The sequence below is a fragment of the Eumetopias jubatus genome, unplaced genomic scaffold, assembly GCF_037043125.1.
Source record: "Eumetopias jubatus isolate StellerSeaLion01/CBP00866 unplaced genomic scaffold, mEumJub1_p1.0 scaffold_3, whole genome shotgun sequence".
In the NCBI taxonomy this organism is placed as follows: Eukaryota; Metazoa; Chordata; class Mammalia; order Carnivora; family Otariidae; genus Eumetopias; species Eumetopias jubatus.
This window is the reverse complement of record NW_028274809.1, coordinates 148146049-148161356: the sequence shown is the minus strand read 5'-3', so window position 1 is coordinate 148161356 and position 15308 is coordinate 148146049. Positions and strand designations below refer to the sequence as shown.

The window sequence follows — 15308 nt, the reverse complement described above, 5'->3', positions numbered from 1 at the left end:
AGCAGTATGAATGCTCTTGCTAGAGTGATTTTTTAAAATGAATAATGTACATCTAAACCTATTTAATTTATTGTTTTTTTTAATTTTGCAATATACCTTTTTTTGTAAAAATGGGTTCACAGAAACAAAGTATATATATATATATATATATATATATATTTTTTTTTTTTGGTGAAAAAATTTATATTTATATTTAGCCAGCAGGACTCAGTTTAGATTATCCCAATGTTGTTGGCAACATCCACAGCATTATAGTCAGGAACCAGTGGAGTGTATGCCTTCTTCACTCCATTGGGCCTGATCAGGGTGTTGACGTTGGCCATGTTGATGTCATAGAGCTTCTTCACAACCTGTTTGATCGGGTGCTTGTTGGCTTTGACATCCACATTGAACACAAGTGTGTTGTCTTCCGTTTTCTTCACGGCTGACTGGGTAGTCAGGGAACTTGATGATGGCGTAGTGATCAAGCTTGTTTCTCCTGGGGGTGCTCATTGGAGGATATTTGGGTTGCCTTCGGAGATGCAGTATCTTGGACCTAGGTGACCTGTGGATCTTCTTTTTTTGTGTGACTGTGGATGCTTTTCAGCACTGCTTTCTTGTCCTTCAAAACCTTTGCTTTGACTTCAGTTTTGGGAGGGGCAGGGGCTTCCTTCTTTGCCTTGGGCGCTGTCTTCGTGAAAGGGAACAAAGTATATATTTAATAAAAAGTTAATTCCTGCCTCATTGTCTAACCTCAATTCTCAAAAGAAATATGAAGATGAATATATAATTTGCACAAAATATTTGTCAAGAGTTGCTATCCACTCTGGGGGCCCTGACCACATAAAAATCAGAAAACACAAATCTGCTCCAGCAGAGTCAACATCTACTTTAAAAGTCTGTAGTTATTTTCAATAGACCATGCTCATTGATGATGCTCTAATACATGAAGCTGTAAAAGATATATTGACATATTCTGAAGGATGCCTTTTCATTTGGATCCAATGACTTCTAAATTTAATTTCATTTATTTTTCTATTAGGGTATTGTTTACATACAACAAAATTCATCCAGAAGCTGAACTTCCAACTTCACTCATTTTTTTTATCCCAAATTCTCTTATGCACATAAAGAAAGAGACGTAAGTGCTAGCTGTTAATGTGTTGGCTACATTAGCACACGAAAACCTTAATGAACAGTTAGAGGATGCCTAGTTTTACATGTGTCATTAGAAATTTCAAAGAGCAAGATAAATTAATTCTAGTAATGGTTTATTTTTTTTTCTCCTCCAATTTTTTAAAATCAGTGTAGAACTTTTGATGTTCCTTCTGTTTAAAGTGGACCCTCTGACATTACTATTAATGTTTTTAAAAACCTCACTGATATGAGGAATTCTTAATCTCAGGAACAAACTGAGGGTTGCTGGAGTGGTCGGGGGTGGGAGGGATGGGGTGGCTGGGTGATAGACATTGGGGAGGGTATGTGCTACGGTGAGCGCTGTGAATTGTGTAAGACTGTTGAATCACAGATCTGTACTTCTGAAACAAATAACGCAACATATTTTAAGAAAAAAGAAAAAGAAGAAGATAGCAGGAGAGGAAGAATGAAGGGGAGTAAGTCAGAGGGGGAGACGAACCAGGAGAGATGATGGACTCTGAAAAACAAACTGAGGTTTCTAGAGGGGAGGAGGGTAGGGGGATGGGTTAGCCTGGTGATGGGTATTAAAGAAGGCACATTCTGCATGGAGCACTGGGTGTTATGAACAAACAATGAATCATGGAACACTACACCAAAACAAATGATGTAATATATGGTGATTAACATAACAATAAAAAAATTAAAAAAAAATTCACTTAAAAAGTTAACTCCAAAAATAAATGTATGTATTTTATGTGGTGAAAAGACAAAATAAGTTTGGTAGAATATAACATAGGATTATAAATCTATCCCACTAACTTAAAAAGCCTATGAAACATAAATGTACTTGGGATAAACTTTGCTGCAAACATCTGAAAAAGTGATATTCTATCAATCAAAATCTGTAGTTCTCAAAATATACAATTTTTTAAATTTAGTAATATTTTTGTTAAAATATTTGTTAAAAATAAATTTTAGTCAAATGTTCAACAAATGGAATACTAAAATCTTCAGTTTAGAAATTTAGTGAATTGTAGTTATTGAAAAAGTCTTGTAAACTGGAAGAACATGAAATGTATTCCTATGAAAACAAAAAGAAGAAAAAAAGGTGTTGAATTATGCTAATGCATAATTCTGAAAATCTGTAACATTACTTGTAGCATTTTGACCTGTGAGAGAAGTCTTTCCATGGAGCTTATATTTTTCAAGTGGGTAAATTTATATCTTGGTAAAGTGGAACACAATTGATGAAGTCTATGATTTTGCATTATTCAAATTTAGGAAAACAAGTTATGAGTAGAAATAACTTATTTTGTTTGTATTTTCTTATAAAAATATTAAAGAAGGACATTTTGAATGGAGGGAGAGAATCTTTTGAAAAATATTTGGACTGAAATATTTTTGCATTTCAATATGAAAAACTTAAAGAATATCCTCCTTTTTGCAGAATATGATTTGATCTTCCAGGTACCTCAGAACCTATAGAGACAATATTTTCTCCATTAAAAATATTAAAAATATAATGATCTAAAGAGAATTATTTGAAGGTGGGGTCAATTTCAGATTTATTAACATAAAATGCAGCTTTGGAGATGACTTATTAAAAAGATTTAAAGAATCATATTAAAGGGATGCCTGGGTGGCTCAGTCATTAAGCGTCTGCCTTCAGCTCAGGTTGTGATCCCAGGGTCCTGGGATCGAGCCCTGCATTGGGCTCCCTGCTCAACAGGAAGCCTGCATCTCTCTCTCCCACTCCCCCTGCTTGTGTTGCCTCTCTTGCTTTGTCTCTCTCTGTCAAATAAATAAATAAAATCTTAAAAAAAAGAATCCTATTAAAAAGAGATTCTTCACGAAATACACTTATTGTAATAGAAACTGATACAGTTAAGCCTCTATAATCTAAATTTGAACAAAACCTAAATATGTATAGAAATCATTCTGCTTAAGTATTTTTTAAAATTTCAGAAAATATAACCACAGATTTTTTTTTACTTAAAATGCATAGATATATTTCATTTTTAAAAAATATTTTTTGCTTTGATAGGGTGCCTGGGTGGCTCAGTTGACTGAGTTTCTGACTCTTGATTTCAGCTCAGGTCTTGATCTCAGGATGGTAAGATTGAGCCCCGTGCCAGCCTCCATGCTCAGCTGGGAATCTGCTTGGGAGTCTCTCTCTCTCTCTCTCCCCCTTTACTCCCTGTGTGCTCTCTCTCTCTCTCAAATAAATAAATCTTAAAAAAATAAGTTTTGCTTTGAAAATAAAATTTTATAGATCTACCAGTATTCTTAAAGATTGGTAAATGACTTTAAATATATACATATTTAATATATATATTTCATATATTATAATGTTCTAGTTCATTCTGTCAAAAAGTAAATCAGTAAATCCAGTGTTTTACTGATTTTTGTAAAGTAAGTGCACACAGAGCTTTCTATTAGTCTGGCTTTATCTAGGATTAAATTTCAGAACAACTAGATGCATATATATCATATGTACGCCTCTTACCTCAGTAGATATTTATATATATTGCACTCCCTGGCAAATATCTGGAACAAAATTAGCTTATGCTGACAATTAAAAGGGGAATAACTGAGTTAGGGAGAGGTGAACATCTTGGGAAATTGATGAGGGAAACAAGAATAGATTTCTGAAGGAATGCTCTAGCTCTATTTAGAGCGAGACCAAATAGGTGGAAATTTTTTTTCATTGAAAGATGGGTATGAGGATACTTGAAATATCAGGATCAGAAAATTAAAAAAAAAAAAAACTCTGAGTTTAACCTGAGCAAATCTCTATATTTGCATTCCATCTAATTTATTAGGGGTAGTCCTCCAAGTGATTTATTGACCCATAACTACATGGGGAAATGTGGAAATCACCCAGCCTAATTTTTAAAGCTAGGAATCAGATGGAGCATTCATTTTCAAATGTCATGGTTGAGCTAGATTTCCCACTCAGTCTCAGTTAAATTTCTTCTTTTATGTATTTCCCTTCAGGTGTCAGATTTTAAAGGCATGAGATAGCTGTTTAAAGAGGAAGGTGTTATGGTGATGTTAGAGTACTAATATCAGTCTCCATAATATATTGCAATTTATTTCTGATTCTGAGGAAAGTTAAACAATTTTTAAAATAATTATTTTTAGACTTAATCTGAAATTCATTCATTCAATAAATATTGACTGTTTCTTTTTTTATGTTAAAAAGCATTTATAGCTCTAGAGTATGATGACATATGTGATATCTATAGGTATAGGTACTTATATTTTCTGTCCATAATAATAAAATGAATCTCATTGAGGTGATAGAAATACTATTTAGTTTTGAGTTGTTGATTTTACATAGTTTCTTTAGATAATTCTGGCAAAGTGATTTTGTTCTGAAGATATAGTTTGTAAGCTGTATTTGTCCATTGAGTAGAAGGTTGAGGTTGACCATAGCTGAAGTGATTGAAGTGTTGCAAGGACCCCACTATGAGGAACTTCATTCCACTACTAGAAAATGTTGGATTCCAAAAGCATTTTTAGCATTGAAGGCATTGTTTTTATGATGCCAGTATATCTGCAAAAATCTATGCGACCGTAAAGACCCAGAAGCTGCAGGTGGGCTGGAGTTTTACTCTTTAGATGCTTTTGTCGGCTTAGCTATGATGACTGCATTGGGAGAGGCTTTTTTTTTTTTTACTTTTAATTTAATTCATTTTAATTTTTCCATTGTATTGAGAAATCATTGGTATACATTACTTTGTAAATTCCATATATTTACATATATTGTGAAATGATTACCACAACAGGATCAGCTAATATCCGTGTTCTCATATAGAGACAATTAAAAGAAAAGAAAGGAGGGATAAAGACTTTCTCCCTGTGACAAGAACTCTTAGGATGTAATCTCTTAAAAACTTTTCTATATATCTTACAACAACTTTATTAGCTGTAGTCATGATGTTGTACATTACATCCCTAGTGCTTATTTATCTTATAACTGAATGTTTGTACCTTTTGACCAGGTCCCTCCAATACTCCTCCCCCCCCAACCTCCACTTCTGGTAACCACAGATTCCACATATAGGTGAGAACATACAGTATTTGTCTTTCTTAGTCTGACTTATTTCACTTAGCATAATGCCTTCAAGTTCCACTCATATTGTCGCAAACGGTAGGATTTCCTTTTTTTTTTTTTTGATGGCTGAATAATATTCTATTGTATTTATATCCCACAATTTCTCTATCCAGTCATTCATGGATGAGCACTGCAGTGGCTTCCATATTTTGGCTATTGTAAATAATGCTTCTGTGAACCTAAGGGTGTAGATATCTTTTTGAGTTAGTGTTTTTTTTTCCCTTTGGATATATCCCCAGAAGTAGAATTGCTGGATCATGTAGTAGTTCTATTTTTAATTTTTTGAGGATCCTCTATACTGTTTTCCATAGTGGCTGCACTAATATAGAATCCCACCAACAATGCACAAGGGTTCCCTTTTCTCCACATCCGTGCCTGCATTTGTTCCCTCTTGTCTTTTTGATAATGGCCATTCTAACAAGCATGAGATAGTATCTCATTGTGGTTTTAATTTGCATTTCCCTAATGACTAGTGATGTTGACTTTTTATATCTTCTTTGGAAAAATATCTATTTGGGTCCTTTGCCCATTTTTAAAATTGGGTTATTTATGGGTTTTTTTTTTGCTATTAAGTTGTATGAGTTTTTATATATTTAGGATACTAATCTTTTATCAGATATATGGTTGGAAAATACTTTTCTTCCATTCCATAGATTGTCTTTTCACTTTGTTGATTTTTTTCTGTGCAGAAGGTTTTTAGTTTGATGTAGTCTCACTTGTTTATTTTTTATTTTGTTTCTTTAGTAGTCATATCCAAAAAATTATTACCAAGACCCATACCAAGGAACTTTATTCTTATGTTTTCTTTTAGGAGTTTCATGATTTCAAGACTTACATTTAAGTCTTTAATCTATTTCAAGTTAATTTTTAGGAAAGGTGTAAGTTATGGGTCCCATTCTCATTTTTTTTAATATGTGAATATTAACATATTGAATATTAACCCAGCACCATTTATTGAAGAGACTGTCTCCTCCATGGAGTATTCTTGGCTACCTTGTCAAATATTAGTTGACCATATATGCTTGAGTTTGTTTCTGGGCTCTTGATTCTGTTCTGTTGGTCTGCTTATCTGTTTTTATGTCAGTACCATACTATTTTGATGACTATAGCTTTATAATATAGGTTGAAATCAGGAAGTGTGACGCCTTCTTTTTTGCTCTTCTTTTTCAGGATTTCTTTGGCTATTTGGAGTCTCTTGTGGTTCTGTATAAATTTTACTTCTGTAAAAAATGCCATTGGAATCTTCATAGGGATTTCATTGAATCTATAAATGGCTTTCATTAGTATTGACATTTTAACAATATCATTTCTTCAAATCCATGAACATGGGATACCTTTCTATTTATTTGTGTTTTCATTGATTTATTTTATCAATGTCATACAGTTTTCAGGGTAGAGATATTTTTACTCCCTTAGTTAAATTATTCCTAATTTAAAAAAATTAATGCTACTGTTTGCTGGATCAATTTATTTGTTTTTCAGAACATTTATTGTTAGGGTATAGAAACACTACTGATTTGTTTTTAAGTTTTTTTTTTTTTTAATTTATTTGGGAGAGAGGCAGAGCATGAGTGGGGGGAGAAGCAGACACCCTCTTGAGAAGGGAGCCCAATGTGGGCTGAGCTGAAGGCAGATGCTTAACCCACTGAGCCACCCAGGCACCCCAGAAACACTACTGGTTTTTGTATGTTAATTCTATATCCTGCAACTTTATTGAATTTGTTGATTAGATCTAACAATTTTTTGGTTGAGTCTTTAGGATTTTCTCTATATAAAATCATATCACCCACAAATAGAGACCATTGTACTTCTTCCTTTCCAATTCTGATGTCATTCATTTCTTTTTCTTGCCTGACTACTCTGCCTAGGACTTTCAGCCATATATTGAATAGGACTGGTCAGAGCGAACCAGCCCTTGTGTTGTTCCCGATCTTAGAGGAAAAGCTTTCAACCTTTCTTCACTGAGTGTAATATTAACTATGGGTTTATCATATATGGCCTTTATTATGTTGAGATGTGTTTCTTCTTTGCCTAATTTGTTGAGTTTTTATCATGAGTGGATGTTTGAGAGAGAAATTAAAAAAAAAAGATCATGTTGAACCTAAAAATTGTCCTCTTCATGTTGAAATTATTGTGTATATTTAATTACTCATACTGGGATTGTAATTGGCAAAGAGAGAATCCATTTCCTGATAATTCTCAGGAGTAATGAATGTTTTGAAAGTTATGCATTAGCAGAGAATACCATTCTTGAAATAGAATATTTTGTGATATATATGCCCATATATATATATATATGTATATATATATGTATATATAAGAAAGAATACCTTATGACTTTAGAAGCAATGTTGACTCTGAACTTAAAGTCTTAAAGATAAGCCACTATGAACAAATTGAGAGTTTTCAAAATTTCATTGATGGGGTTGTGGGAAAAATCAGTGATGACATGGAAATAAGGGGATGCAACAAAAGGTACAACAGATAAGATCAAAACCAAGGTAGAGATATTTCTGGATAGAGACACTTACTTTAGTCTTATTAGGCACAGTGAGAAGAATAATACCAAAATCATATTTTATCTGATGCATTCCCTAGTATGTATATGGGTATGAATGTATGTATGTTCGTTTGTTTGTATGTATGTCTTTTTGTTTATTATCAACTTGAGGAATACTTTCTATTCCCATGTAAAGTATACAATTTGAAGAGTTTTGACACATGTATACCCTGGCCCCATCGTTGCTGCAATGAAGCTATAACATATTCATCCCCCTCAAGATGTCCCCTAACCATGGCCCCAGGCAAATGTTGATTTGATTTTTGTCACTATAGATTAATTTGCACTTTCTGGAATTATGAATTTATATGTCTACATCTATATATGTCTTCTGATCAGTCATCTATTTATTTATAAATGGAATCATATAGTATGTTCTCCTGGGGTATGGCTTCTTTCACTCTGCACAATGATTCTGAGGTTCAATCACTTTGCTATATGTGTCAGTAGTTTCTGGTTGTTGTCTAATATTCATTGTACTAATATATCGTCTATATTATATATCCATTCACCTATCATTGGTATTTAGGTTGTTTGCCATATTTTGGCTATTGTGAATAAAACAGCTATGAACATTTATGTAGAAATCTTGTGTGGACATATGACAAACAACCCAATAAACATAGGTAAAAGGTTTGAGCAGACATGTCACAGAAGAAGATTTATGAATGACCAATAAGCACAGGAATGATGTTCAATATATTTGTCACTAGGAGAATGCAAGTACAAACCTCGGTCTGATACTAATACATACCAATTAGAGTGGCTAAAATTTTAAATGACTGAAAATACCAAATTCTGGAAAAATATGGTAGTGCTGGAACACTAGTAAACTGCTGATGAGTATGTAAAATTTCATAACCACTTGGAAAATTATTTGAGCGTTTCTAAAATAATTGAAAATACATCTATCATATAATTCAGCTATATCTCACAGCATATCTCACAGCATATCACTCATGCAAGAGAAACAGAGTCTTAATTTAAGAACAGCATATTGAATGGAAATCTGAGCCTTATTATTCTGATTGTGTGACCTTGAGCAAGTTTGTTAACCATCCTGAGTTTCAATTTCCTCATTGTTAAAATTGAAAATAAATAAGATGTATTCACAAAGAATCTTGCATAGCACCCAAAATATACCAATACTCAGTAAATACTAGTTACTTTCCTCCATATGTTAATTGTTTATTTGGCTTTAAAACATTCAACCCACAGTGTGTATTCATTCTTTCTAAATTCTTTTATTCAGTTATCTAAAGTTTAAACCTCTAAGAAAAAATATTGAGTAGAAAAATCTGAGCCTGGTGGATCCTACCATGGGAAACAATAAACATTCGGCAGGATGAGGTCGGATGTTCATCCTGCAGAACATTGTTCAGCTGTGTTTCATGGAAGCAAGACACAGGGTGGACTTGGAGGAAGGCAAAGATACCAACAGGCAGGTGAAGAGGCCCCTACCTCTTGATTCTTCCTGAGTAACTCTCCTATGACCTTTGTTAAATACAAATTTGGAAATAATTGGAATATATTCTATGCTTTATTTATATTATCCATGTCTCAAAATTCCTATAACTTTCTTCAGAGTTTGTGGTAAACATCAGTATTTGTTTATTTAACCATTGGATATTTATTGAGTAAGGGAGTACTTGTAAGACTAAGCAGTGGGAACAGATGCTAGCTGCAATCTTCCAGATCTTGCAGCATCTCACTTTGACCTCAAGAAAACAGGTCATGAGTGTGTCAAATACATTATTAACAAGAGCAGAGTGTTACAGAAGTTGAGAGTTCAAAGCTTTTTTCTAGAATATTTGGGGAAGATGTCAATGAAAAGGAGGTGTATTGTGAAGGAGCTAGTCATACCCCGTGTGTTTGAGATTGGTTTTGTGAGCAAGTGTGTGAGGTGGTATTGTTTTAAGTCAAACTAGGACAAACTAGAGCAGCCTAGCTGAAGTGGAGACTTCACACAATTGAGGCATGTGGAATAAGTGTGGTAATATAAGCAGCAGCCAAATGATTAAGTGGATAGCATTTACACTTCAGTTATAAGGAGCTATTGAACATTTTACTTGTGGCTGCAGCATGATCAAAGATGTGTTTAAGAAGGAATAAATCTGTAGGCAGGTTAAGATAGATTGAGCATCTGGAGGTAGCACAGACACCAGGAGAATATTTAGGCAACTTTTGTGATAATCTAGGATCAATGCTAATCTTTTAGCTCAATACTTTTCACTCTATTCTTGTTCTGTGGCCTTTCATAGTCCTAGCTTTGTAATAATCCTTATTCCCCTGCCTTTGCAGTGAACTTGGCCTACTGTACAAAAGCTGAATTATCAGGAATGTGAGTTCAGACTCATTAACCTTTGAGGGGCATCACAAAATTAAGGACATGTGCTTTTTAGAAGGAACAAAATGTGTAAATACAGAGAATTATCAGCAGCTGTCATTTTAGAAGAAAGGTCTTTCTCTTTGTTGTGCTGTGTCCCCTGAGGAACAATCAAAGGTCATGTTGTTAAAAGTGCTGATATATTATAATATTTGTATCAGCTAATTAAATCTGTCCTATCAAACATCTTCTATTTTGCCTGACACTTTCTCTTAACTCCCTGCGTTTCTACTCAGTAAATACAGCAAACAAACAAACAAACAAATAATAATAAATACTTTTAGCTCTCAGGGTCAACACCAAAATGCCATTATGTAACCTTTGTGTATTTCACTGTATGTGTTAAAATGAATCATTTATTTTACTATTTTATATTTGTAGTTATTTTATACTTATTATTAATAAGCCATCAGGGAGAATAATTTAAATGTAATGTCTTCATTCTAGATTCATTTTATCAACCAAATTATTCCTGAAAATTATTTGGTTTCTCAAATAACCCCATATACTTATAAACATTAAAGAAAACAGTAATGAGGAGACATACTTCTTTTAAAAACTGTTACAGAAATGATACTGCTTCTTTTGAATTGTTACCCAGTTTAAGGTTTTGTGCTTATAATTTAGTCTTGAGTGATTTAGAATTTCCAAATAATTATCACAGAATAAACTCTAGGAAATATCAGCCTGTCCAAGAGGGTCACACATACAATTTTACAAATGATAGTTACATTCTGAGGTTGCTCAGAATATATCTACAAAGTCTTATTCAGGACTACCTTGATGTTAACCTTCTGCTTTACCAATTTATCTCAAAGGAAGTTTTAGTACCACCATTATCAAAACAGTGTCCCAGAAAATAAACTCATAAACAATGTGTTCCCTCTCTTTCGAGGTCTCTAAGGCTTTACCAATAAATTCTGTGGTGGGATTCTCCAATGGAATGGATTTCCACAAAAGCTTTGCTAACTTTCTATGATTTGGGTATTTTTTTCATCCATCAAGCTTTTCGGTACTCAACTCTTCTCACTGATTTCAAATTAAGCTTTTATTTATTTTTCCAAGTAACTCAATTCTCAATAATAATAAAAAAACTAAATAAACTGAAATGAAAATTCTTGTAGAGGTTGAAGCCATAGGCAATGTCTCTATCAATATGATTTCTTAATTCTTCTTAATCCTTCTTAATCCTTTCCTTCCAGTGAATGGATTCAGCTGAATATTGAGGACATGTGTGGATAGGACAGGAGGGACTTCCTCTTGCCTGCTCCGTAATTCTGGGCTCCAGCTGACTCAACCTGAGAAAAGAGAGCTTCTGTGTTTGGTGACTGTTATTATTCTAACTTTTAACTAATGCTATTTCCCAACAATATCCAGTGCCATTTAATAGAGCAGGAATTTAAGCAAGAATTTGGAGAATCCTGGATATCAAACAAAAGTTTCTGTTTCCATACTTCCCCCTTTCCAATAATCTTACAAAACTGAGCTGCATGCATATTATTTCCTTGATATTGGACAAGACCATACTTGAACCAACATACCAGTAAATTTATTTTCTTCACTCCCATATAACCCAGCTCATCTCCCATGTTCACTCTAATCCCATTTCCTCTCACTTAAGCTAATGGAAGTAATTAGCCAATAATTTGGAAATTAACGATAAATCACTTAACTATAAAACTTGGGCCAGAATTCTCTTTATTATAGAAAATTATTACATAATTATCTTAAAGCATAAGAAATCATACTTTTTAAAAATTAGTTTTAAATTAAACCAAACATAACATAGGAGTAACAGATCATGAGATTAGCTGTTAGACTATATCCCCAAAGTTATTTGTTCTTTGTTTCAACTCATGCTTTTAATTCTATCAATTGCTATGCCAGTTACGCATTAGAAACAACATAAAAGCTTTGTAATAGAACTTACAGTCATTGAACAGTGTATGTTAAAGATATTTTAATCAAATGGCTAAAAGACCATGATTTAATAAGTTGACAACTATATGAACAACACAGTCACATACATGTGTTAAATATAGAGAAACCCTATATATTGTACCATGTTTACTTCTGGGCTGAGAGAGAAGATTGGCTAATTTTGTTCTCCCTTTTGTAAATTTTTACATTCCAAAACATTTACAGTGAGCAATTACTAATTTACTGTAAGGAAAATGATATCTTAATTTTAAATGAAACCATAAGTGTGACATGCATAGCACACAATCTCACACATAGTAGGTATTCAAACAATATCATATCCCTTCCCTATTCAAACAGCATCAAAGAAATGGGTAAAGATTCATTTTGTTATCAACAAAAACATAAATTGTCTAGAAAACAACTGTACTCAAATATCTTACAGCCTTGGCTAAGAAGAACAGCATAAAACTTAGAGACAGGGGTGAGCCCTGGGCATGAAGAGCCTTCACTGGAGAAAGTTAAAATGACTCATTGATGCACTGGGGTCTAATTAAGCAAGTGAAGCATGAGGGTGATATCATCAAAAATTGTTCTAACGGTAGGGAAGCGATTATGGAAACTATTGCAGTGGTCAAGTTCACTCATAATGAACACATGAATAAGAAACTGTGCATTAGCCACTGAAAGCAAAGTTTTATCTGGACCATATTTTTTTCAATGATAACAAGCAAAGTCAATGCTTACTCCAATTTGCTTTTTGAAGGAAAAGTGAAAGGTCAAGGTCTCAAATGATTGTAAGACTCCCAATAAAATTTTCTGTCAGGCAAATATCATGGTCAAGGACCTACAGACAAACTGAAATTTTAAAAAAGTGACTTAAGTAATAATTTGGCTTCACCTGGAACACATAGATAAACATAATGCAATACAAGCAATACAAGCAAAAGAATAAATTCATATTTGTCTTTAACTCACATGCACATCTCACATCTCTGGGCTTTTCAGCTTTTCTATTTTCTGTTTTCTCACGGCACATCTCACTAATAAATTAATGGAATGCAATAGTCAGAGGTAATATCCTTAGCAGAATATCACTCCATTTATTTATTCATGGGTTTTTTAATTCATTTATTCGATATACATTTATTGAATTTTCATCTAAAAAAATGGGAGTGTAGTGTTGTAATTGCTGGAGATATAATAGGTAATTAAGCTAGACAAGTTTCCACACTCAGAAACTGATATTCTAAAGAGGGAAGATAGACAATAAATAAGTAACACAATTGGGCTGGAGTGGGCTGCTGCTGATTTGACTCACACTGTGAGAAGGATGTCTATGGAAAATGCAGTGTTTCCCCTGCAAGGACACTTGATAGCCCTGCTGGACTCAATGATGCTGCTGGGTGTTTGGTTTGGTTTATTCCTTTGGCTTTAGACGAGGCTTCTGGGTAATGAGGCCATTTTCTCTGGGTTGTCTTAATCTCCCTCGTCGTCACTGGCTGTGGACCCTGTGCCCCCCTCTCCTTTCTCCAACTTGTGCAGGAGCCTGGGGGTCTACCCTAGCCTCTGCTGTGGGCTGATTTTGTCCTTCTATGTTGAGTCTAAAATAAGGGGACTTTTTTATACAAGTACTGTGAGAGGTACAGTGAGGCTCAACGTACAGGCCTCCATGATCAGGCTAGACTGTCAGGTTTATTTTGCTATGTCTTGAGCTGCTGTGGATATTTATTGAGGGAGAAAATGCCAGGAGACCTTAATTATGCTATTTGCTACTTGAAAACCAGGAGGTTCAACATAATAACTCTGAAATTTCTCCTCAGATAATCAATAAATTTAAGGGGGTCTCAAATAAAAATAAGAGATATTTGAACTACAAAAACTGAATGTAAAGTTTATGTGGAAAAATAATCAAGTAAGAAGTATCCACAAAATTTCTGAAAATGAAGACTAATGTTGAAAGACTAGCTCTACTACATTATAACACATTTTATAAAATTATAATGCTTTTTAAAATACTGTAATATTGGGACACCTGGGTGGCTCAGTCGGTTGAGTGCCTGAATCTTGATTTTGGCTCAGGTCATGATCTCAGTGCTGTGGTATCGAGCCCCCGTCAAGCCCTGCATTGGACTCCATGCTCAGCACAGAGCCTGCTTGAGTTTCTCTCCCTCTGCCCCTCCCCCTACTCCCTCCCTCTCTCTCTCTTTCTCTCTCTCTCTCAAATAAATAAATAAATCTTTTAAAAAATATAGTAATGATGCATAAACAGACTATTGGAAAATAAGAGAAAATTTATAAACATACCCAAAACATAGAAATATATTGAGTTGGAGTTTTATTTTCATAATAAATGCTATTTCAACAATTATGTAAACCAATGAAAAACATTTGAATGCTGTCTCACATTTTTACTCCAGGGAGAATTCCATACGAATCAAATATTTAAATATAAAAAATAAAAACCACAAAAATCCTAGAAAAAAAATGAAAGAATAATTTTAAAAAATATGTCTGAAAATGGACAGGGCTTTCCTCAGCATGGCACAAAACTCAGAATCCATAAAGTAAAAAAAAAAACTAATATGTTTTAAATGTTTTAAATTCCACAGCAAAATCAATATAAGCATAGTCAAAAGACATATTAATTTGAAAAATATTTTTAACTCATAAAACATAAGACTAACATCCTAACACATGAAAAGCTTCTCTAACTGGTGAAGAACTACTTGGCATCAATAGCAAGTAGTGAGACAATACACGTAGACATCTCCACAAACAATTAATTATAAATGTTTAATCCATAAAAGATGTCCAAAATCACTTTTTAAAAAAAAAAAACAATGCTCATTAAAATTAACATTACTTTTTACCTATGTTATTACTAAAGAGTAGAACATATTGATCAGGATATGAAAAATCAGAAACTGTCATATGTTGCACAAAACTTAGCCAACTGAGTTATGTAAATTCTCCTGAATACTTCTGCTTTGTCCCTGCCCCTGTTCTAAAACACCCTGTACTAGTTTTCGTATCTATTTGGACTTCTCCCTTCCTTCCTGAACACACTGTCTCTCACATGAAATCTCTCCTTCCTCTGAACTCCTTATGAAACTTTCATGCCATCATCTATATTTAATTATATATATAAGATTGTCACACTATGCTGTAATCATCATGAAGTTTGAACCATATCTTATTTTCTT

General features: G+C 33.6%; 1 pseudogene; it reads right to left on the bottom strand.

The window, feature by feature from the left end:
• Positions 1 to 212: 212 nt before the first annotated feature.
• LOC114210230 (large ribosomal subunit protein uL23 pseudogene) lies at positions 213 to 11771 on the bottom strand (annotated as a pseudogene).
• Positions 11772 to 15308: the final 3537 nt, after the last annotated feature.